Below are 23,730 nucleotides of genomic sequence, written 5' to 3'. Positions count from 1 at the left end.
AAGAGCTTTGAAACTGAAAGGCATCAAATATAGAGAAGAATGTTAAAAACAAATATCACACTTTTACTTAGAGTGACTGAATGAAGCTATAAATTGCACAGCTATTTGTTATTGTAATGCCCCTTTAACCATTTTATCTTGGATTAGCTCACAAATATAACTTTAAATTAACGTTAGTTTGTTGTATATATTTCCAAAAAAAATCAGCTCCTGAAATAATTATGGTGATACCACAAATGAAAACCTTTAACCAAAAGCTGTATTATTTGGGTTGAAGTTTAAATTCCTAACTAACTGACCTAATTTTCAACATATTGTTCAAATGATAAATGAGTTAATAATCTATGAAAGTTACATCAAATTCACTTTTTTAATGTCTCATAGCTACATCCACTGTGATTATCAAATAATGTTTTCATATATTTTAATTCTACCTTTACCATACTTATCCCTGACAACAGATGGTTGGCCTCGTTCTCAAGTTGCAAGTTTGAAGTTTAAAGATTCAATTACTTGAGGGAAAAGAAAAGTCTAGATACTTTCATTAGTACCCAAACTTTAATTTATGACAATAAAATACATATGAACCTACCAATGTTTTTTCTAACAACATCAAAGAAACAGATCATATTTTGTGGAAGAAATGGAAGAATTGTTAATTAAATTCAATGGAAAACTATTTCATAAATTTTCACTTGTACATTCAAATTTTGGGATACTATTTTTTAAATAATCAAGTTAGTTTATCCAAAATTTAGTCACTCCTTATTTGTTCTTTAACATGTACAGCCTACAAAGGTAAAGCCATTTATAACTCCTTTACATCTTGTATGGACTGAACAGATAACTATCTGCTTCACTTTGGTATGTTTACCCACTTCACCCTACCCCATCCAAAAAGAGAGTTCTTCACTAATTAAAAAAAAACCAAGACACAAAACTGTCTCCAGTTAGTGATTTCCCAAATTTTTATCCTATAATGACCACCTGTGAATTTATCATGAGAAGTTTATAATGCTATATTTGTCTCTCATTACATTTAAACAATTTCACACCCACAGGCTCTAATTATTCTCCAACTGAGGTGCTAGAATTTCCTTCTAGAAGATAAATATAAAGGGGGGGGGAGGAATCTTTCCCTTTCAGTTTAAAAGTTATGTTACATTTTTAACAAATCGCAAACCTCTGATAGAAAGGAAGGAAGGTTTTCTTTAAACAAGATACAAAAAGCACAAACTATAAGAGGAAGAGATTGGAAAATGTGACTTGATTAAAACTTAAAACTTTTATTTATCAAATGATACAGTAAAGATAAGCCACAGATATGGAGAAGACACTGGCTACATACATAACTGACAAAAGATCTAAAGAAGTCATAGTGTGTTTGGCAAAACACAGTAAAAAATGGGTAGAAGGTATGAGCTGGCAATTCACAGGTAAGGAAATACAAGCCAAAAGGCTTTTTAAAAAAAATTTTCAACCTCATTAGTAATAAGAAAAATACTAATTAAAACTATAGAAATATGCCATTTTAAACCCATCAGGCTGACAAAAGGTAGGACAACACCCAATGCTGAAGAGGAGCAGGGCAGCAGAGACTCTTAAAGACTAGGTAGGGTAAGAAGTACAACCACTTTAGAAAGCAAAGCTGAAAATGGATGTGGTCTATAACTGGCAAGTCTTCTCCCAGGTACATATCCTGCCTGGAGAAGCTCTCACACATAAGTACAACAAAACAGGTAAAATAATGTTCACTGCAGCATAATGATAAAATTTTGAAATAACCTAATGGTCAGAAAAGGGATGGATATAGTAGCGTGGCTTTTTCATACAACATACACAATGACTGTGGCTTATAGCACAGTCACCATACAGTTATGTACCACAAAAAACGAAAAAATACCTATTATAAGGGTAAGACACTGATTAAGATGTATCACAATTTCAAAGATGTTAAACATGGGAAAAATTGCGCATGTTAGAATTAAAGACATGCAACAAAATGAATTAACCGAAATTATATATATATCAACATGGATAAATCTCAAAACAACAATGTAGAACAAGAAACAAGTTGCAAAACAGTGTGTATCATTTATTTTAAAGTCAGCAGCAGACAGAACGATACTGCGGTTTTAGATATAGTAAGTATGTGGTAAAAGTATAAAATCATGCATAGAAATGATAAACATGCCAGGAAGAAAGGGAAAAGGAGGGACTTCAACTGCAGGAACTATTTTGCACCCAGGGTGGCAGCTGCATAGGAATTGGTTCTATTACTCTCTGTACTTTCATAGCCTAAATTTACATTAATTTTTAAATACAGAAGCGGAAAAGATCTACCAGAGAACAGAATAACCTCTTTAATTAATTGTATCTTTAAAAGTTAGAAAAATATAACCATTTTAGATATATTTTATTAGCGTATTCAATCAGCCATATACTATTTCATCCCATTTTTCTTTCAATTTTTAAATTTTTCTTTCAATTCAAATCAAGTAAAGACATTTAGGAGCAGGAAGATTTAGCAATGAAGTATGTTTTTCATCAATGAGCTCCTTCTAGCAAGAGGCAAACACATGTATACACATAACTACATCACTAATGAGGGCAGTAACATAAGGATGTGTGAAGCACACAGGCAGCAAAGAAAAGGGGATGATTAACATATGACCTGAAGGAGCACTGAAGTATTCAATAAGAAGTTAATCTTTGCTAAATTTTGAAGGATGATGGGAAGAAACCTGCTATTTAGGAGGGATAGTCCAATAGCACAAACCAACAGCACATATAAGAGCAGAGACTAATGAAAAATATGACATATTAGCTATATTTGGCTAGAATAGGAGACCACAAATTATGGTTAGTCAAATCCAACCCAGACTATTTTTGTATGGCCCACGAGCTAAGAATGGTTTTTATATTTTTAAAGGTTTAAAAAAAAGCATGCAACAGGGATCATATGCCACTTGCAAAGCCTAAAATATTTCCCATCTAGCCATTTAAGAAAATTTGCCAAGCTCTGCTCTAGAACATAACTTGCCGCCAGTGGAGAGGGCAGCTGGAGAAAAAACATGATCCCTGAGAAGAAGAAAGACAACCTTAAAAAGAAAGATCATGAAGAACTTTGTCTTCCATAGTAAGGAGCTATGAGGTGCCTCTGAAGGGTTTTAAATAGAAAAATCATATAATCATATTTGTATTTTAGAAAGATTACTCAGGCAAATTTGTGACGGATAAACTGGAAAGAAACAATAATGGAGGACTTCCCTGGGGGTCCAGGGGTCAAGACTCTGCACTTCCACTGCAGGGGGCAAGGGTTCAATCCCTGGTCGGGGAACTAAGATCCCAAATGCCGCTCAGCATGGCCAAAAAAAAAAAAAAAAATAGAAACAACAGTTGAAAGACTAGGGTAATAATCCAGATAATAGTTGATCAGAGACCGAGCAAAAGCAGTAGTAATAGAATGAGACAGTACTGATTACCAATAGTTAGCTATAGGTAGCTAGGAGATAGAACCACAGAACTTGGTGACGAGTGAAGGAAGGAAGGAATTGATACAACCATGTTTCTGGCTTGAAAAACTGATAGCCAAATGTTAACAAAAAAAATTTTTTTTTGAGGAGAAATGAGAGGAAAAATTAACTCAATTTTAGACATGCTGAGTTTGAGGTACCTTGTGACTTAGCCCAAGTTCCCTTAAATGTAGACCCTTATAAAAAGGCCTGCATTCAGGTAGTTTACTTGGGAAGTTATCCTAGAGGGCATGAGTAAGGGACGTGAAGAATAAGTCAGGAAAGAGGGAAAAGCAATTAATAAACATAAAGGAATGATAGAATTAAAAATTAACTACTTGGCAACAATCATAATAATTGATTCAAACAAGAATTATCAATGGATGCAAAAACTAGCAGGTGAGAAAATGAATGAATATATGTATAACTGAATCACTTTGCTGTACACCTGAAACTAACACAACATTGTAAATCAACTATACTCCAGTAAAATTTAAGGGGGGAAAAAAAAAAAAAAACTAGTGGGTGAAAGTTTCAAGAATAACAGGATATTATTGTTGGGAGACAATTCACCATGGATCTCTCATGTTTCTCCATGTCTTGCAAGCAGGGACACTGAATGCCTTTGTTCTGCAGTCTCCTTTCAAGGATATTTGCATACTGAACAGCCTTGAAGGTAGAGATAGCGTCTTCCTCCTGAGCAAAGGGCAGGTTGTTTCATGTCCAGGATAACAAAAGATAATGACTCCTTCTTGGGTGCATGTCAGGCAGGCTCACTGCCCCTTATAAAAGTTTCCTAAACCTAGGGTTCCCCTCCTGGAGCACAACTCCTCTTGTGCAGGAGTCACCGGGCCCTGTTTGCAGCACCCTGTAGGAACTGAATCGGGGAAACAGGAAATACTGACACACTGACTACCACTATCGCTGAGTACGAAAGTCCTTTAGCTCTGACCTCAGAGTCTATCTTCTGCCAGCAGCCATGGCTAATTTGTTAGCTTGCAAGACCCTTCATGGTCATACATTTCAAAGTACATTCCCACAAGATACATACGAATCAAAAGGAAGAAACCAGCAGATGCCACCTTAACCAAGTGATCAATGTTAAAATCACTTGTAATGGGATATGTATCGACATCATGTGCCTCCTGGTATGATGTACTGAGAGGAATACATGTCACTGTGATACTTCCAAGCACAAGAAAACAAACATCCAAATTGAGAGCCATGCCACAGAATAACTGGCAGTATTCTTCAAAATGTCAGTATCAGGAAACAACACAAAGACTGAGAAACTTTTCAGATTACAGAAAACATAGACATAAAACAAAACAATCTTGCTTTTAGGAAAAAAATCAGGTGTATATGGACGTCAAGTCTGCAACTTACAAAAAGTTGAAGGAAAAAAATACAGATATAGAGAGAAAAGGTAAATGCAAATGGGGTAAAATGTTAACATTTGAAGAACCTAGGTGAAAAATATAGAGGAATTCTTTGTACTATTCTTGTAAATTTTCTGTAGGTCTGAATTATTGTCAAGTGACAAATTAAACAGAAAAAAAAAGAGTATATGAGTGACAGGCATAAAATAATGTTCTTCTTGCACAAGGCTGCTCTTCAAGGGTTACTCATTTGGGAATGAACTGCTGAATATCTTAGGCATGGCCCAGATCACCTAAAATCCAGAATTCTCAGGCACAGAGCAAGTCCGTGGGATCATGCGCCAGCACTAATATAAAAAAAATAAGTATTCATAAACAGTGAGAGGAAATCTTTTCATTTAAAAGTATTACTTTGGGACTTCCCTGGTGGCGCAGTGGTTAAGAATCCGCCTGCCAGTGCGGGGGACACGGGTTCGAGCCCTTGTCCGGGAAGATCCCACACACCACGGAGCAACTAAGCCCGTGGGCCACAACTACTGAGCCTGAGCTCTAGAGCCCGCGAGGCACAACTACTGAAGCTCACGCACCTAAAGCCTGCGCTCCGCAACAAGAGAAGCCACTGCAATGAGAAGTCCGCACACAGCAACGAAGAGTAGTCCCCGCTCGCCGCAACTAGAGAAAGCCCGCGCGCAGCAACGAAGACCCAATGCAGCCAAAAATTAAAAAAAAAAAAAAAAAAGTATTACTTAATTCACATTGGTTTCTGGAGCTTTGGGTCATTATGCAATTTCTTCAATCAACAGAGACTAAAATTAGTATTTTAGGTCCAATAAATTCAACTAAAAAGGTCTTTTCATTCTTGAAAGACAGAGAACCTTAGTACTAGTCTATACAAGGCTCTACAATAGGAATTAGAAAATGGAACTATATGACTAGCAATATTCAGGCAATAAAAAGCAGTATCTAGTTACACTTCCATTTTTCACTTACTTTGTTTAAAGTGCATATTTATAAAAGACAAAACAGCATGTCTTCTTAGAAATAAAAGACAAGGTACACTAGAAAATAAGTTTTTAGTGTGAATAGTAAGTTTAACTCTTCATTGGACATTTTAACACCTATATCATTAAACAGGTCATTTTACCAGTATTATATCCAGGAAATTACTGACACTAAAACATCTCATGTAAGAAACCTTTTCATATAAATGAACCACCACAAATTGTAAAGCTTCATAAAATAAACCTGCTGTCTCAGGTACTCACAAAACATTTATTTGAAAACACTAAAGTCTTGGGTATTTTCCAGCAGTATTGTGAGCAAAGCATCTAGGGAATGTGTTGACTATAACACAAATCAGCATGTTAAATAACAAGCTTCATCTGACTTAGCAAAACATTCCAACTTTTGGAACAGAAAGTGATCTGTTGGACATTTCAAAGCTGCTGGAATTCACCCTGCTAATACAAGTTTTTACTTTAGAAAGGCTAGAAAAGAGTTAATTAAAAACAGTGCTTAAGAACTACGCTTACTAATGCATATAATTCTCTAGATTTTTTTTAAAGCTCTATAAAAATCAAAACTCAGAAATGGAAACATCGACAGAAAAGTTGAATAAAAATGAAAAGTTCATCTGAAGCACTCTTTATTGAAGTAAACTTTAAGATTAATAATTCACATCTGGTTTATAAAACATGTACAAAAGTAAACTTTATTTAAATTCGTCACACAATATCTATCAATACCAATACCTACCAATGGATTGCTAGAAAAATTAAACAGCTTTACATCTTTAGGTTATGAACAACTCCCTTACTAGAAAGCCAAATGAATTATTTTCTACTTTGTAGGAAATCTTCCCAAAAGAACCACCACAAAGCTTTTATTTCTTATAAAAATCCTTTAGAGCCTGAATTATTAAAGATTAAGAAGGCAAAGGTCAAATGATCCTTACCAGAAGAATATCTCCTAACCTAAAACACCTCTGAAACAATTCAGAGGAAGCTGAATCGTAGATTAATAATTTGATCAAATGTCTACTGTTGATAAAGCAATATAAAGGAAAAGATTATGCTGACAAATAAGAATTTTTAAGAGATAATAGTTCAAAGTTCTAAATGAACATTTACAGAATTAAAGGTCAAGTTCTATAAAACTTTTCTAAATTATGGGCTATGCTAAATAAACAACTTTTACACTCGCCTTTTGTACAGCATTCTACATTCAGTACTACTCAAAGAGTACTATCACTCCAGAGTAATGTATGCTACAAGAATTAGAAGTCTAAAAACCAGTGTGAAGTGGTAACAGTAGCTGCCCCCCTACCAGGCACACACTAACAACAGTTTTGCATTTCTAAGAGCTGAAAAGACAAAAATTTACAGCTGTATAAGCCTGATTTTAGTACTTTTAGTTTTAAAAAATCTTTATGAAAAACATTTTAGGGCTTGAAAAAATAAACTGGAACAAAAAATTCAACTACTTGTTCTTTCCAAATTATATTAAGACCCTACATGGTCATGATGTGACCTACACTGCTAAATCCAAAGCTGTTTTTTTCTTCCCTACAATTATGTTTTCTCTATTCATATTTGGTTGCCAGATATGCCGCTTTATATAAATGCCCTTTTTTAGGAATTTAGTGAAGTACCTTCAAAAACCTTTCTAAATGCAGAAACCTTTGAGTTTCAAAATTTAAATGTCATATATACCTTATGAACTGAGGATGATCTTTCACAATGGCATCAGGAAATCCTGTGCTTCAGGAAACTCTCTATGGTATCAAGTGAGAAACAACAGAAGGAACAAAAATGAGACTATGTTAAGAAAAATAAAGATCTCATTCTTATTCTCATGACAAAAATTTGAGGAAGAGGACAGGGCAGAGATTCACAAAAGGTATCCTTAAGAAAGCCAGAAAAAACTAGAACACTGTAATTCATAAAGCCCTAAAGAGTAAAGAAAACAATCAGCTTCTCAAAAGTACTCCCAAAGATGGGACTTCCCTGGTGGCACAGTGGTTAAGAATCCCCCTACCAAAGTAGGGGACACGGGTTCGAGCCCTGGTCCGGGAGGATCCCAAATGCCGCGGAGCAAATGCGCCACAACTACTGAGCCTGCTCTCCGCAACAAAAGAAGCCACCGCAATGAGAAGCCCGCGCACCACAAAGAAGAGTAGCCCCGCCCCCATGCAACTAGAGAAAGCCCTCGCGTAGCAACAAAGACCCGATGCAGCCAAAAATAAATAAATAAATAAATTTTTAAAGAAACAAAGTACTCTCTAAGAAAGGACACTGAATTCTTAGAAATTATCAGAACTGCTTCTGTTTGGCTCTGACTACCTCTAATCATTAACTTCTTAAAGTGACATTGTTGGGTTGCATATAATAAGCTGTGAACTAAAACTGCAGATTTATATGCATTTAGCAAGGGTCACATAAATATTTCTTCTACAACAAGCTCCACAGAAACACACTGAAAAAAAATTTTTATATTGGTGTAAAAAGCCACACTGTCATATAGGATACTATACAATTATATGTATCAGAATTATAATGATAAAAACTTATTCAGATTTATCTGGCTAAAGAGGGTTTTTAATGCCATAAACATATAAAAAGATGATTAAGAAAGTTTAATTCAAAAAAAAAAAAAAGAAAGTTTAATTCACAGAAACAGACTCACAGATATAACAGACTTGTGGTTGCCAAGGGGGAAGGGGGGATGGATTGGGAGTTGGTATTAGCAGATGCAAACTATTGTATATAGAATCAATAAACAACAAGGGGGATTCCCTGGTGGCACAGTGGTTGAGAATCTGCCTGCCAATGCAGGGCACACGGGTTCGAGCCCTGGTCTGGGAAGATCCCATATGCCGCGTAGCAACTGGGCCCGTGAGCCACAATTACGGAGCCTGCGCGTCTGGAGCCTCTGCTCCGCAACAAGGGAGGCCGCGATAATGAGAGGCCCGCGCACCGCGATGAAGAGGGGCCCCCACTTGCCGCAACTAGAGAAAACCCTCGCACAGAAACGAAGACCTACCACAGCCATAAATTAATTAATTAATTAAAAATAAAAACATCGCAATTAATACCTTCTGTTGATTAAAATATGCTGTTAAAAAAATCAATGGGCAGGCCACAAAAATATTTTTAAAAATAAAAATAAAAAAAACAACAACAAGGTCCTATTATATAGCACAGGGAACTATATTCAGTATCCTATAATAAACCATAATGGAAAGGAATATGAAAAACACTATATATATATGTATATATGTATAGTGGAATCACTTTGCTGTACAGTAGAAATTAACACATTGTAAATCAACTACACTTCAATAAATTTTTTAAAAAAGAAAGTTTAGTTCAGATTTAAGTTGCCTAAGTAATATCTAATACATTTTAAGTTCAAAATTAAGGCTAGCTATTGATCCCATGGCATAAAATATAGAAAAACATGCTAAATCATTTGAAAATGGCCAAAAAGTAGTTATAGTTTACTGATGAGAAATTTATTCTCAGATAATAACTAAAAATTTCTTATTGGCCAAAACTGACCTCATGCCATTTTTCAGGCAACTGCATAAGAGGCTAGATAAAATCTCAGCTATAAAAGTAATGATTACATATTAATTATACATGATGAATATGCCAAAATGGTTATTTTATAACAATGTTATCACTTAAAATATTATTTATTCATAGAAACCTTGCAAATTCAAAGAGTAAAAATTATCACTAAGCCATTATCATTACCTGAAATCAGACTTCACTAGAGTGGCACGGACAGAGTGCTACACTGCCAAGAGCTAAGAAGTGAGTAGAAATTCAAGTAGAGGCTAGAGTACACATTACGAAGTGTGGAAGAAATAGAGTAGGGAAGATAGGTCCACAGACCTGGGGAGGCACAATTAAAAGATGGCTGCTTAAGGATGCCAGATACCTGACCATTTTAAAAGGCTGAAGAAAAAGGGCCAAGAAAAAGGGGGAAATTGAAGTTATCGGACAGGTTCAAGATGCTGAAAAACACAATTCAGGATGAAACCCATAAGAGAGAATAAATAGGGAGTAATCTTGGAGGGAAGGAGATATTTCTTGAGAGTGTAGTGAAAACACAAAGTGTGTACCGGTAGAAGTTATGCTCAGAGGTAGAGGGTTGGAAATTTGGAGTAATTCATTCCTGTTAACCTCTACATGAGAAATAGACTCATCTGTTAGAATTAAGGAAGTGAGGGGAAGAGGGGAGTTTTGGGAAGTCAAATGTGTCTATGACACATTCACAACTGCTTGGTGAGGTACCTGTCAAGCTACTCAATAAAGACGCTATCCTTTGATTAAAGGATATGAGTATAGAATGCCTGTATTTGATTACTTTTATAATAATTATATTTGATTCCCCAATGTCAACTAGGCACTTTAGGAGATATAAAGAAAACCTTTAAGACATGGTCTCTGACCTCAAGGAACAGTTCAGATACTATTTTATATTTTTTAGTTTAACCCTTCCCCAAAACGTAAGGTATTAGGTTACCTTTTAACAGGTTATAAATTGAGGTATTTCATTTTCTTCCAGTCAGATTAATAGGAAACAATTTCAAGCTAGATATACCTTCAGATATGAGATACTTTAAAGAGATTTTACAAGTTACAAAGTAGCCACTAGAAATACTTTCAGCAACGCCACACTAGGCTTAGGGCAACTCACAAAGCAAGCATTCCAACTATTTTCTACGCAAAAGCTACTGGCAGCAACTATACTCCAATTTAAAAAAAAAAAAAGCTATTGGCAAACCAATTATGCTATAGTCCCTAACACCATAAGTAGGATTCCATGCAGAATTCAATTTTCGGGAATTCCCTGGCATGGCGCTTTCACTGCTGGGACCTGAGTTCAATCCCTGGTTGGGGAACTAAGATCCCGCAAGCCGCGGGGTGTGCAGCCAAAAACAAAACAAAACAAACAAACAAAAAAACCAAGAATTCAATTTTAAATACACATATATAAAATATCAAAATGTTACCAAATTGTCAAAGCTCGTAAAGAATATATCATACAGCACTTCCCTGGTGGCGCAGTGGTTAAGAATCCGCCTGCCAATGCAGGGGACATGGGTTCAAGCCCTGCTCCAGGAAGATCCCACATGCCACAGAGCAACTAAGCCCACGAGCCACAACTACTGAGCCTGAGCTCTAGACCCCGAGAGCCACAACTACTGAGCCTGAGTGCCACAACTACTGAAGTCCACGCACCTAGAGCCGGTTCTCCGCAACAAGAGAAGCCACCGCAATGAGAAGCCTGCGCACCGCAACGAAGAGTAGCCCCCACTCGCTGCAACTAGAGAAAGCCCGCGCGCAGCAACGAAGACCCAACGCAGCCATAAATAAATAAATAAATTTATTTATTTAAGAAAAAGAATATATCATATACAACTATAATAGGAGCAACACAGTACAATACTTGCCCTTTGCACGACTGTTTTTAAGGACTCCAAGTTAAACAGACTTTGGATTTACACAAATTAACTACACAAATAATATCCCTTCTGAATAGTGGTTTCAAAATAAGTTACAGCTAGCAATTTCAATATTTTTTAAAGTACCGTAAAATGGAATTCTATCTATATGCTGTTTTCACCTATTTTCTTTCCACAGGTGGCATAAGAGAGAGGTTTGGAGATCTCTGTACTCCAAACTGAGAAGGTAATAATATAGTTAGAAAAGGCAAACCTTAATAACTTTCTCAGGCAATGCAAGAATTGTGCATGTCCAGAAGGAAAAACCCTGAGAGAACAAGAGAACTAGATTAACCATATTTGAGAAATGACCAACTCCTTCATTTAAATTAACATACAGCACGTCTCTATAAGGCAATTATATTACTAAACTGGTAAAAATAACTGGTAAAAATAAAATTTACTTCCTCAAAGCAGGGATCATTATGTCTTACTCTCTTCACAGCACAGTACACCTTGCACTTAATGGGCACTCAAACTAGATAAAAGTTTTCAAACACTTATTTTATCACTGTTTTACCTGCCATAATAAAATTCATTTATTTGCGGTCAGAGTCTGTGATCTAGCTACAAAAAAATATTTAAAGCATACTAACCAGATTAAAAAGCTAACACTTTTAAACCCAATATTATTCTTATCTAACTTAAAATACAAAACTACAACTAATATACTATAGAGATAGTTGTACTGTCTCCGATGAAACTGATTACAAGTTGGCTCAAAACGTGTTTTTGTTTTGTTTTGAGAACGTAGTAAAGCGTAGCATCATAGCAAAAGGCTATCTAGCGTATAACCTGTAATTTCAATTGTGATTTTAAGTCACTGTACCCTATTTAATCTCAATAGAAGTTGTAATAAATTACAGATTTAAAGTCCTCAGAAGTATTAAATTATACTCTAAAAAAATGTCTGTAGAAAGTCAGGTTCAATTTTCAATATGTTATCAGTCCATCTGACTTATTAACTATTTAAGACTGTAGCATTATTTATCTAACGTAGTATAGTCTACCAAACCTACAAGACTCTTATTGTATTATTAAACAGATAACACACAGTCAAAATAGACACAAATGAAATTTTTACGCCTTTAAAATAACTGCTTTATAGGGGAGAAAACATTTTCTAAGCAAGTTATTTTCTGCAAAGTTTACTATTCTGTTTTTTAAAAACTGCAACAGATTTTGTTTAATTTATGAATAATATACAACAAAGTAGGAAGAAGTTGAATTTAAAACTAATATTAATGTTTTTAGTAAATCAAATACTTTTTTTAATTTCTAAAAGGGAATAACTGGCTAGTCAAATGCAGCCAAGTTTTATATTTTCTATCAAATTCTAAAGACACTTTTCTTGGTAAGCCATATGTAATCAAATATAGTTTATAATAAATGACTACAAAATTTTAAAGGGGGGGAGACAGTGACTCATATTTTGTTGATTTGATTATTTCAATATCAATCAAGCCTAAACAATTTTTTTTGCAATTAGAAAAGGTGTTCCAGCATTAATAATTATATAAAATAGAGAATTTATCTGACCACCTCTGGCAATCCTTTATTTTCAATGTGACCAAGGGTTATATTAAATAATCAGTCTTTCACAATTTAGATCCCTACCTAAAGGAAAAAGTAGAGCTCAAAGGAGCAAAGTATTATACTTCTCTTTATGCTTCTCTAAATCTCCACTTCTTTTAGGTGTAACCTTTTTGGTTAAGGAGACAAAAAAAAAAGACAAAGCAGCAAAGAAAATGCAACATGAAAAAGTATCTGGAAATCTAATCTTCAAAAGAAGAGACGGCGCTTCCTTGGTGGCACAGTGGTTAAGAATCTGCCTGCCAATGCAGGGGACACGGGTTCGAGCCCTGGTCTGGGAAGATCACACATGCTGCAGAGCAACTAAGCCCGTGTGCCACAACTACGGAGCCTGCACTCTACAGCCCACGAACCACAACTACTGAGCCCACGTGCCACAACTACCGAAGCCCTCACGCCCAGAGCCCATTCTCCACACAAGAGAAGCCAATGCAATGAGAAGCCCATGCACCACAATGAAGATTAGCCCCTGCTAATAGCTACCACAATATTTCACTGACCTTATAACTAAGAGAACCCTGGTTTCTAGCAACTTGAACATTTAAATCAAAACAGATTTCTAAGTCTCCCAAATCCAATTAAGTCACCCCCACTACAGCCCAGCTTTTTCTACCTCATCTGTCCCCCTACCTTCCCTCCCATTCAGTTTCCCTTAGGAGTGAAAAATTCTCAGAAAATTAGAGAAATTATTTGGGTCAAAATAAAATACATTTCAGGTAAAAAATATTATCCTTGGTTTGTTTCATTTCAAAGACTTCTCTGTTAGAATAAGATAGCTTTCTACAGTATTGACTTGGCATTAACTACTAAATATAAAACACAAAGTAAATCAGTTTAATGACTTAGCTGTCCCCAAACTACAAATGCCACCCTAAAAATATAGTATTTCCAATACTCATCCAGTTCTTTTAATTTCCACACAAGTAGTAAGAACAGAGGCTCTAACACCCTAGCATACAGTGGTATGCTTCAGAATCTAGGCAATATGTTGCCTTTGTGTAGTGACACATGGCCCAAGTATCAACTGAGGAGAACAGCATGATCTGCTAAATCAGTCAAGGCCTAATTCGACAAACATTTAGGTAAAGTGTATTACATACATCCTCTAAATATCTGTTCTAGCTTGGTCCTGACAGTGATTAAGATAAAGCCCAAAACAACAGCTGTGACAAAGCTACAGAAGCAGCACACTAACATTAAACTGTTCTTCCCCAAACCACTCTTTCTTTTTTTTAAACAATTTTATTTATTGATTTATTTATTGGCTGTGTTAGGTCTTCGTTTCGGTGCGCGGGCTTCTCATTGTGGTGGCTTCTCTTGTTGCGGAGCACGGGCGCTAGAGCACGCGGGCTTCAGTAGATGCCGTGCGTGGGCTCAGTAGTTGTGGCTCATGGGCTCTAGAGCGCAGGCTCAGTAGTTGTGGCTCATGGGCTTAGTTGCTCCACGACATATGGGATCTTCCCGGACCAGGGCTCGAACCCGTGTCCCCTGCATTGGCAGGCGGATTCTTAACCAATGCGCCACCAGGGAAGCCCCCAAATCACTCTTAATTATACCAACCCAACCAAAAGAAGTGGACTGTATTTCCTCAAGTCGGTCACATAAGTGCTTTGGCTATCCTAAAATCCTCCACTGATTCAAAACTTCTACTCCAAATCTATATTCCCTATATTCAACTTATGTTAAATGCTTAAAGGTACTAGGCAAAATGTATTTTTTTAAGCAGTTGAATCCAGAACCAGTAAGGACATTTCAAATAATTTATTTAGACTTACATATGTATCATACAGAAAGGGTTCCCCATGACACAGCTTTCAGCAAGTGGGGGTGGGGGGCGGGAGGGAACACCCTTTCAAAAGTAATAAAATACACTGACAGCTTCCTCGATTTTAACAAAGTTCTAGGAATTTGTCATCAAAAGTAACTCCCAATTTAAACATACCACACTGGGACTTTCAACTTCAGATATTAGGAAATTAGGACAGCTGTAAACCCAGAAATTATACATGAAGATTTCTTTTGGCAGCAACAATATAATCATGTAGCAAGTTACTTTATGTCCTTTAATAGTTAAGAGGCAAGAATAATTCTGAAGGAATATTTTTAAATGTGGAAAATTTCACAGTTCCTTGGAATACCTTTAAATCTAAATATTGCCATGACATTTTCATCTCCAAATTCAAACGTATGTGAAGTTGCAATGGAAACTATTTTTAAAACCTTTGAATTAACTAACCACCAATAATGCAATTCTAGTCTACCATATCATCACCCTCAGTGGTGAACTGCTACAATCAGAAAAGCACATAAAGAAAGTTAACTTCAAAAGTTACCAAAGGGGGCTTCCTTGGTGGCGCAGTGGTTGAGAATCTGCCTGCCGATTCAGGGGACACGGGTTTGAGCCCTGGTCTGGGAAGATCCCACATGCCGCGGAGCAACTAGGCCCGTGAGCCACAACTACTGAGCGTGCGCGTCTGGAGCCTGTGCTCCGCAACAAAGAGAGGCCACAATAGTGAGAGGCCCGCGCACCGCAATGAAGAGTGGCCCCCACTTGCCGCAACTGGAGAAAGCCCTCGCCCAGAAACGAAGACCCAACACAGCCAAAAATAAAAAATAAATAAATAAATAAAAATTTAAAAAAACAACTCACATTAAAAAAAAAAAAAAGTTACCAAAGGGTGAGAGAGTGGCATGGACATATTTACACTACCAAATGTAAAATAGATAGCTAGTGGGAAGCAGTTGCATAGCTCAGGGAGATCAGCTCAGTGCTTTGTGACCACCTAGAGGGGTGGGATAGGGAGGGTGGGAGGGAGGGACACGCAAGAGGGAAGAGATATAGGAACATATGTATATGTATAACTGATTCACTTTGTTATAAAGCAGAAACTAACACACTACTGTAAAGCAATTATACTCCAATAAAGATGTTAAAAAAAAAAAAGTTACCAGAATAAGTCATTCTAATATTCAAATGGAAAATAACGTGCAAACAAGTATTCCACTCAATGGATGTGAAACAGGCTTGGGAAACAGCATTTTAGCACTCTGAAATTTACATTTTCCTCTTCCACCCTTACATATAGATGCTCTCAATGCTGATGTATCAAGTATTTAAAACGAAGCTCAATCAAAAAGTTCACTTGACAGCTGTTGCTATTTTAAGTTGCAAGAAAAAAAGGGGGGGCGGGGCTTTCAATAACCTGCATTCAACAAATACTTATGTGCCCTGCCATACTAGCTACAGCAATCTACCTCTGTAATTTGCACCGTTTTATGATACCCCATGACAGAAGATCCAAAAAATTAAAATAGTATGATCTGAAACTTCTTTTCAAGCATGTTTACAAGAAGAATTATCTCATAAAAACCATCCACTTTTATGTGACTCTAAAACTCCATGCCCAGAAGCCAATGACTAGTTTATAAGCAATATAATGACAAATTCAATGGAAAAGATATTATGACAATAGACTAAGGCTGGCTCACCATGTTATGATCTGCTTGCCTAATATGCATGTTTAGCTGGTCAGCAATGTCCAAATATAAATCTGAAATATTTAATGGCTGGTTCTGTTCTAGATTTCAAGCTCATTTTATCTTTCTAAAACATAGTTTTAATCTAAGGCTCTCCACAAAAAAATTTTTAAATACAGTCCCTAGAGTATAAAAAATTAAGGAACAAATTATTCAGTTTTCCCATAAATGCAGAAAAAACTGCACAATGAAATGTCCAAAGTATCAAATATATCAGCACACCTTTACCTTAACACAAATTAAAAACAAGTTTCAAAAATAGAAGAAAAATAAACTTCAATCAGGTTGAGCATTATGTTTCATAAATAAGAGTTCCCTGTACTTTAGGAATGCACCCATAAATATACCAAGAAATGCTTTGTTGATTTAAAAGTAAGGAACTTTATTTGGTTGGTTACATTTCAATTACTCTTAAGTGGCATATAAAGACATAAGGTAACCAACAAAACTATAAAAACTATGTTTCAAAAAAAGGTCAGTCTTATTTTGTTTACTTAAATACTAAGTTTAATCATGACTTATCAAAATCTTATCATGGCTCACTGTATAAAATTAGCACCGCACTTGCAAGCATAAGCAGAATCTAGACTTATCAAACATATGGTGAGGCATGCCTAGCTTCTGAAAAATCAAATGAGAATGCAGGATTAAAATGTCTTTGGTTGGGTGACAAACAAAAAACGATCCTGTTTAAAAGTTTGCATCAAAAATTTGATCAAGAGAACCTCTTAAAATTTTAAAGCGCCCAGCAATTAAATCTTGGAAATAAACTGAAATGGTTTAAATATAAATCCTTCCACTTCAGAAGCTACACCTAACAAGCAAATACCTAAAATAGAAAAAAAAAAAAAAAATTCACCCCCATCTCCAAACTACTAGAAGGTATGCATAAACACAGGCACAGGCTGCTTTACCAGCTAACTTTTCTGGCCCTAGACCAAAGAGACATCAAAGCTGACAACAGAACCAACCATGAGCTTTCCCTGTAAACTGGACGATAATCTGAAAAACTTCACTGTTGCTAAAAGAAGCTCCTTTTAATGAGAAGCAGCGAACGGCAGGTGGAAAAATAAATTCTAACAGGGCAGCAAGAGGTTGTGAAAACACGGTTCAAGGACTGAACGTGTTATGACTGCTCTGTAACAGGTCCAAGGTAATTTACGCACACACCCTTCAAGCGCAATTCCTCAAGCAGAGATAAGATTGGGAAACAACAGGCTTCGGCCAAGAGCCACATACCATTTTAAAACAGCCGTCTCCCTCCCGACAGGAAAACATACATTCTCGCTCATCCGAAGTCTTTCCGCGAGTTCTCCCAGCGCCGCGAAGGGAAGCGGGCGGCCGCCACCCTAACGAGAGACGCCGGCAGCAGACCCGCCGCGCGGCCGCCACGCCTTCCTCAGGCCGCGGCGGGGGACGCGGAGCGGCGGATCACATTTCTCCTCCCCAACAATCACACGCACTCACGTCCCCAGAGGTGACACCCTCCAAACCCGCCGCTCGGCGACGCTGGGGACTGGGCCACAAAGCCAGGGACGCAGCCATCGGCCGCGGCGCTCAAGTTGCGTGCGTGCGTGTGTTTGTGTTTGTTCCCCTTTAATGAAAGACAAGAGGTCTCCGTAGTGACGGCCCAGGCTGCGGTGAGGGAAGAGGCCCCATGTGGGACTAAACAAAACTTCGGTTGCTGGGAAGAGCCGTTGCGCAACCCTGGCAGGGGGCGGCGGGGGCCGCCCGGCCTGGCCCAGCCCAAGCGCGGCTTCCCCGAGGCTGCGCCACCGCGCGCAGGAACCACGCGCGGCCCCCGCGTCCGGCGGCCTCGGGCCCGGGGCGCCCCGGCCTCAAGGGAGACGCCTGGCCCCGCCACCCCGCGGGGACCGGGACGGAAACGCGGGGCATGAGCGCACAGGGGATGCGGATGGGGGTGCAGGACGCGCAACGGGTGCGGGCCGCTCCAGGGACGTCGGGCCCGCGAGGGTCCGGGGGAGGGCCCCCCTGGCCCCCTCCGAACGCAGGCGCGGCCGGTGGAGCCGGTCCCCCCGCCCCGGGGTGGGGACGCCCCTCGCCCCTCGCCCCTCGCCCCTCGCCCCTCGCCCTATTCCCTTACCTTCCTAGAGGCCTGCGCTCTCCCCTCTGCGGGCGGCCGCAGCCCTGAGCATGTCCGGGGTGGGTGCGGGGCCGTGTCGGGGACAGGGAGCCAGGCGCTTCAGCAGGCGGCACCACCCAGCCCGGGCTCAGCCCCTCTCCGCGGCCGCTGCCATCTTGTCCTGGCGGCTGAGAGGAAACGGCGAAACACCCTCCCCCGACCGCTGCTGCTGCTGCTCTGGCTGCTGAGCGCCGGGCCCGTGTCCCTCATCTTCCTTCCCGGGGATTTGGGGTGGGGACGGCTTGGCTAGGGCGAAGGGGTGGTGAGAGGTCGGGCGGCCGGCCTCCCACTGCTGGGGCCTACGGGCGGCGCGCGGTGCGGGGCCCGCGGCGGTTGGGGCCCATTCCTGACGCCCCCGCCGAGAGAGAAGAAGGAAGCCAACAGGGAGCGGCGGCGGCGGCGGCGGGGCCCGCGGCTCGGTCTCCTCAGGTCGCCGCGCTGCCGGCAGTCGTCACGGAGGCGGCTACCGCCGGCCGCCCCACTCTCCGGCCCCTCCTCCGCGCCCGCCGGCCTCGGTCGCCGCCTCCGCAGCGCCACCGCTCGCCCGGCCGCTCTGCGCGCCGAGCCCGGGCGGCCCCGCTCGGCTCGGCCCGCGGCGCCTCTGTGAAGCCCCTCCCCGGGGCCCGCCCGCCCGCGGCCGCGCCCTTGTGTTGATAGCTTCGAGCCCGCCTGGCGGCCGGCGGGAGTCTGACCCGGAGCTCCCTCACGCCAGCGCCCCCTTTACTGTGCCGAACCTCACTCTTCGGCCCACTCCGCCAAAAATATATATTGTAAAAAGATCCTAACACCAAAGAAAGACTGAAAATGCGGAAGCGGATTTTACAGGCCTTTCGAGATCCCGTAATCATAGTTTCCCCTGCCACTCCTTTGGGATCTGTTTCTTGGCTTTTTTTTTTTTTCTATCTTTCTTTTTTTAAGGTCTAATAATAAGGGGAAATGCTTAAAGTGAACAATCCCAGTCTAAAATAGGTCCTTCCCGCTCCCCCATCCCAAAGGGTCAAGGGAATTGTAAAATCAGGTTAAAGAACGAGGAAAAGGCCCGCGTGGAAATTTTCCAAGAGCATCTCTGTGGTCCAAACCCCCGTAAATATGAAGTTCACCCACCTCTGCGTTGATAATTCTCCATCAAGGTAGTCAGTTCCACTCCCAGAGACTAGTTACCTCCCTCATGGAGACTAGGAAATCAACAGAATGGCCCATCTCAAACAACGGAATCACAGAACCATAGAATTTTAGAGATGAAAGAACGTTAGAGATCCTTGGTCCAAACTCTTTAAGTAGGGCAGGGGTTCAAAGAAGTTTAGGTTACCTACCCAAGGTTATACAGCCAAGCCCAGGTCTGCACTCCCTCGCTCCTTCTCTTCCCTATCAAACAACTGACCTTCTAAGTATCATTCAGAGTTAATCTTTTTAAATATTCGTTTCTTTTTGTCCTGAATTAGTGTTTAACCTTTTGGGAACACCTTTCTCTGAGGAGTGGAAGTGCCCTCTCTTTGTTCCCTTCATAATCTTCACTAGGAGGATTGAACCTACCACACAAGGATTTATCCCCAGACATTTTCTATTGCAGTAACTGAGGCAGGGCCTAAAGGGAGTGGCAAATTGCTGCATATTTAATTCCACACCTTGACTCCCTGCTGCTTTTCAAACTGGGAGAAGAGTATTCTGAAGAATACCTTTAAAAGAGGAAAAGGAGAGTATGCCCTGAGGCAGTAGGAAATAACATTTTCGAACAACAGTTTTCTTCAAGTTAGGATAACCAGTTGCAAAGGTTTCCAAAATAGAAAACAAAACACTGACTGTCTCTCAGATAGCAGCATATTAGCCATTCCTTTTTACTTAGTATTTAGTTACTTTTGATTTTTTTAAAAAAGTAATAGTTAAAAGAACCAAAAAAGGATAAAAACATGACTCAAAGGAGAAAGTTACAATAATAGAAAAATCTATCAGTGAAACAAGGAAAATATTCCACTAGAACTTCAAACTTTCAGAATTTTTGCAAAACATTTCTCTGGGTCACCCCTAATGGAAGGCTTCCATTCTCCTTATTACAGCATTGCTACATCTATGAAGGAAGCTGAAAAGGGGAAGGATTTTTTTTTTTCCCCTTTCTAGCCCTGTCATTGATACACAGTAAGTTCCAGGACACAGTAAGTTCCAGGAAGGGATCCTGTCATCTTTTTTTTTTACGATTGTATTGTGAATGCCAAATACACTAGCTGATTTATAATAAGTCCTTAGTAAATATAGCTGAATAAGTAAATGAACACTGTTAGTTCAGGTCTTCCTCCATTTTATACCTATTGTCTCCTAACTTAATCTCTTTACCTCCAATCTCTCCCTCTCCAATCCATGCAGAACACCAACCTCCAGATAATTCTTCAAAGCCCCTGATTTAGCCAGTTTATGAAATTTGTTTTAAAAAATGGAAAATTTTCTCAGTGTTTTTTTTTTTTAATGCAGATTACTGCTTCCCTGGTGGCGCAGTGGTTAAGAATCCGCCTGCCAATGCAGCGGACACAGGTTCGAGCCCTGGTCCAAGAAGATCCCACATGCAGCGGAGCAACTAAGCCTGTGCACCACAACTACGGAGCCTGTGCTCTAGAGCCCGCAAGCCACAACTACTGAGCCCGCGTGCCACAACTACTGAAGCCCGCGCACCTAGAGCCCGTTCTCCACAACGACACCGCAACTAGAGAAAGCCCACGTCCAGCAACGAAGACCCAACGCAGCCAAAATAAATAAAAATTTTTAAAAAACAACAATGTTGTGATAGTTTAAAAAAATAATAAAATAAAATAAAATGCAGATTACTAAATTGTACATGAAAAAAAGTTTATGAATAAAAAGATGATAGCCAAAATATTTCATAGTCTTTTCATTCAAAAATATTGCTTAAACACTATGTACTAGGCACTGTGCTATGATCTGAGAATACAGTGGTGAAAAGTGAGACACGCTGTGAGCTTATATTCTGTCTAGAAAGTTGGCTATCATACAAATAATTAGTAATAATAACAGGCATTATAAAAGAGAAGTACAGGGTGGAAAGAGGGGACAGAACAGGAGAATCTAATCAAATGGGGGGCGTGGAGGGCGACAGGGGGGTGGGGAGCCATGGAAAGACTGGTTCATTTCTCATCCTCCAGGACTCACTAAACGCTCACTTCCTCAGGGAAGAATCTCCTGACTTCTCTGACTAAGCCAAATTTCCATATGTCTTTCCTCTGTAGCATTTTTCTCAGTTGCCATTTTATGTTTATTTTCTGGTTGTTTGATTAATGTCTACCTCTTCCACCAATAAGAAAAGTAGAGAGCACATCTTTTTTGTACTCCATTGTATCCTCAGCACTGAGGCAGTGGTGCATAGCAGATGATCAACAGGACCAGTTACATACATACAGGTACAGGGCCCAGTACAAAGTGAAAAAGTGGGTCCCCTTGTTCAAAATTATTAAGGATTTCAAGCTGGTGACAGAGGAGAGTGAAACCAATCATGCGGACTTTCTAAGCACAGGCCTATGTGCAAGTACACAGGTTGAATTAAAGTTGAGATCTAAAGGATATAGGAATTAGCCCAAAGAAAGAGAGAACACTTGAGGGCAGAAGGTAAGATTTATGCAAAAGTCACGTAGAAAAAAAAATGTGATAAGGAGTACAATTTGAGAAACTGATAGTTTTTAGTCAGAGTGAGAGGGTAAATCAGACGCAGATGAGGGTAGAGGGAGAAGCAAGGTCCAGATTGGGATCTAGGACTTCATTCTACTGGCAAAGGAAGCTATTGAAGGATTTAAGGAGAGACACAGCATGATCAAAGAAGCTATAGGCTTTGGTGTCAAAACCATCTATTTTACTTCTTTCCACTTTTCTGTATTTTTCAAATTTTCCTTTCAATCTCATTCAGAGTAAAAGCTAAAAAAAAGTACAATGGACCTAAAATGGTCTATAAGGCCCACAAGGAGCTCACCTCCCACTTTCTGTCTCCTCACTCCACCCACAATTTCTCAAAGACGCCAGTCACTCTCCCTTCTCAGGTACCTGGATCATTCCGGTACCTCAGGTGCCTGAAACATTCCCTAAGTATCCACGCACCTCCTTTTCAGGTCCTTAGTCAAATTTCCCTTCTCCATGCAGCCTTCCTCAGCAATAACCACCTATCTATACACATAAACTCCCCATTTTTTATCCTTATCTTTATCCTTAAGTTTTAGCACGATCTAAGATACTATTTTATAGGTTTTCTTTCTCTTCTACCTACTCCTCACCCTGACCCAGACAGTAAGCTTCCAAAGTAACAATATAATATTTGTAAAATGAACAAATGAATTTTCTCTGTAAACAGTATGAAACACTCCATAAACTCAGAGTGCAAACAGTCACAGTTGTTTGAGATCACCCAAATGTGAAATCCAAGACCTCTCTCCCTCCCTCTCTCTCTCTCTCTCTCCCTCCCCCTCCCTCTCTCTCTCTCTCTCTCTCTCTCTCTCTCTCTCTCTCTCTCTCTCTCTCTCTCTCTCTCTCAGGTCTTTCCCTAACCCCCACACCCCAAAATTACTCCAAAGGAGGACAGCACTCCTCCGACTTACCTTGTGTTCATCACTGCCCTTGTTCCTCATTTAGCACCTGGAGGTTCCAATATGCAGAAATGGCCCTCCCCAGCCTTAGGGGATGAGGCTGATACTTCTCCAAAAGAACCTTGGAATTTTGTCACAGAGCCTGAGTCATCAACCCACATTCCCGTTCCTCAAAGAAATTGGGGATTTGTTGCTGTAGTTGCTGTCTTCCTCCAGACCCTAGGTATCCTTTCCTGCCTTGGTGGGGAGTGGGGAGAGGAGGACTTAGTCAACCAGAAAGAGCTCCCAACTACAAATCTCTGAGGGGAGAGGTTCAGCAGGGAGCCTCTGTCTCCACCCTCCTCGGAGCTCCTGGCCACTTTATGCAAATAATCAACTTTCTCCCTAGATATCAGCTTTGTGTACCTGGGCCTCAGGGATGGGCAGGTGGGATCAGAAAAAACGTTCCTTCTGGATTGTCTCACTGCTGCCTACA

General features: G+C 39.8%; 1 protein-coding gene and 1 long non-coding RNA gene across 4 annotated transcripts in view; one reads left to right on the top strand and one right to left on the bottom strand.

The window, feature by feature from the left end:
* The window catches only part of HIPK3 (homeodomain interacting protein kinase 3), a 96,961-nt gene extending 76,927 nt beyond the window's left edge, over window positions 1–20,034 (bottom strand). For 2 of the 3 annotated variants that reach the window (XM_061201565.1, XM_061201567.1), the window contains exon 1: window positions 18,643–19,192. The gene's annotated coding sequence lies outside the window, so the exon portion shown is untranslated. Of the gene's footprint in view, window positions 1–18,642; window positions 19,193–19,994 lie in introns of those variants that run through there. The other variant, XM_061201566.1, reaches the window with a different exon arrangement.
* LOC133098661 (uncharacterized) lies at window positions 18,346–21,546 on the top strand. Its single transcript, XR_009702234.1, has 2 exons — window positions 18,346–18,477; window positions 21,145–21,546. It is a non-coding gene; the product is annotated as an uncharacterized LOC133098661 (long non-coding RNA).
* The last annotated feature ends 2,184 nt before the right edge of the window (window positions 21,547–23,730 follow it).

This window comes from Eubalaena glacialis, chromosome 10, assembly GCF_028564815.1.
Source record: "Eubalaena glacialis isolate mEubGla1 chromosome 10, mEubGla1.1.hap2.+ XY, whole genome shotgun sequence".
Classification (NCBI taxonomy): domain Eukaryota; kingdom Metazoa; phylum Chordata; class Mammalia; order Artiodactyla; family Balaenidae; genus Eubalaena; species Eubalaena glacialis.
This window is presented reverse-complemented; position numbering and strand designations above follow the sequence as displayed.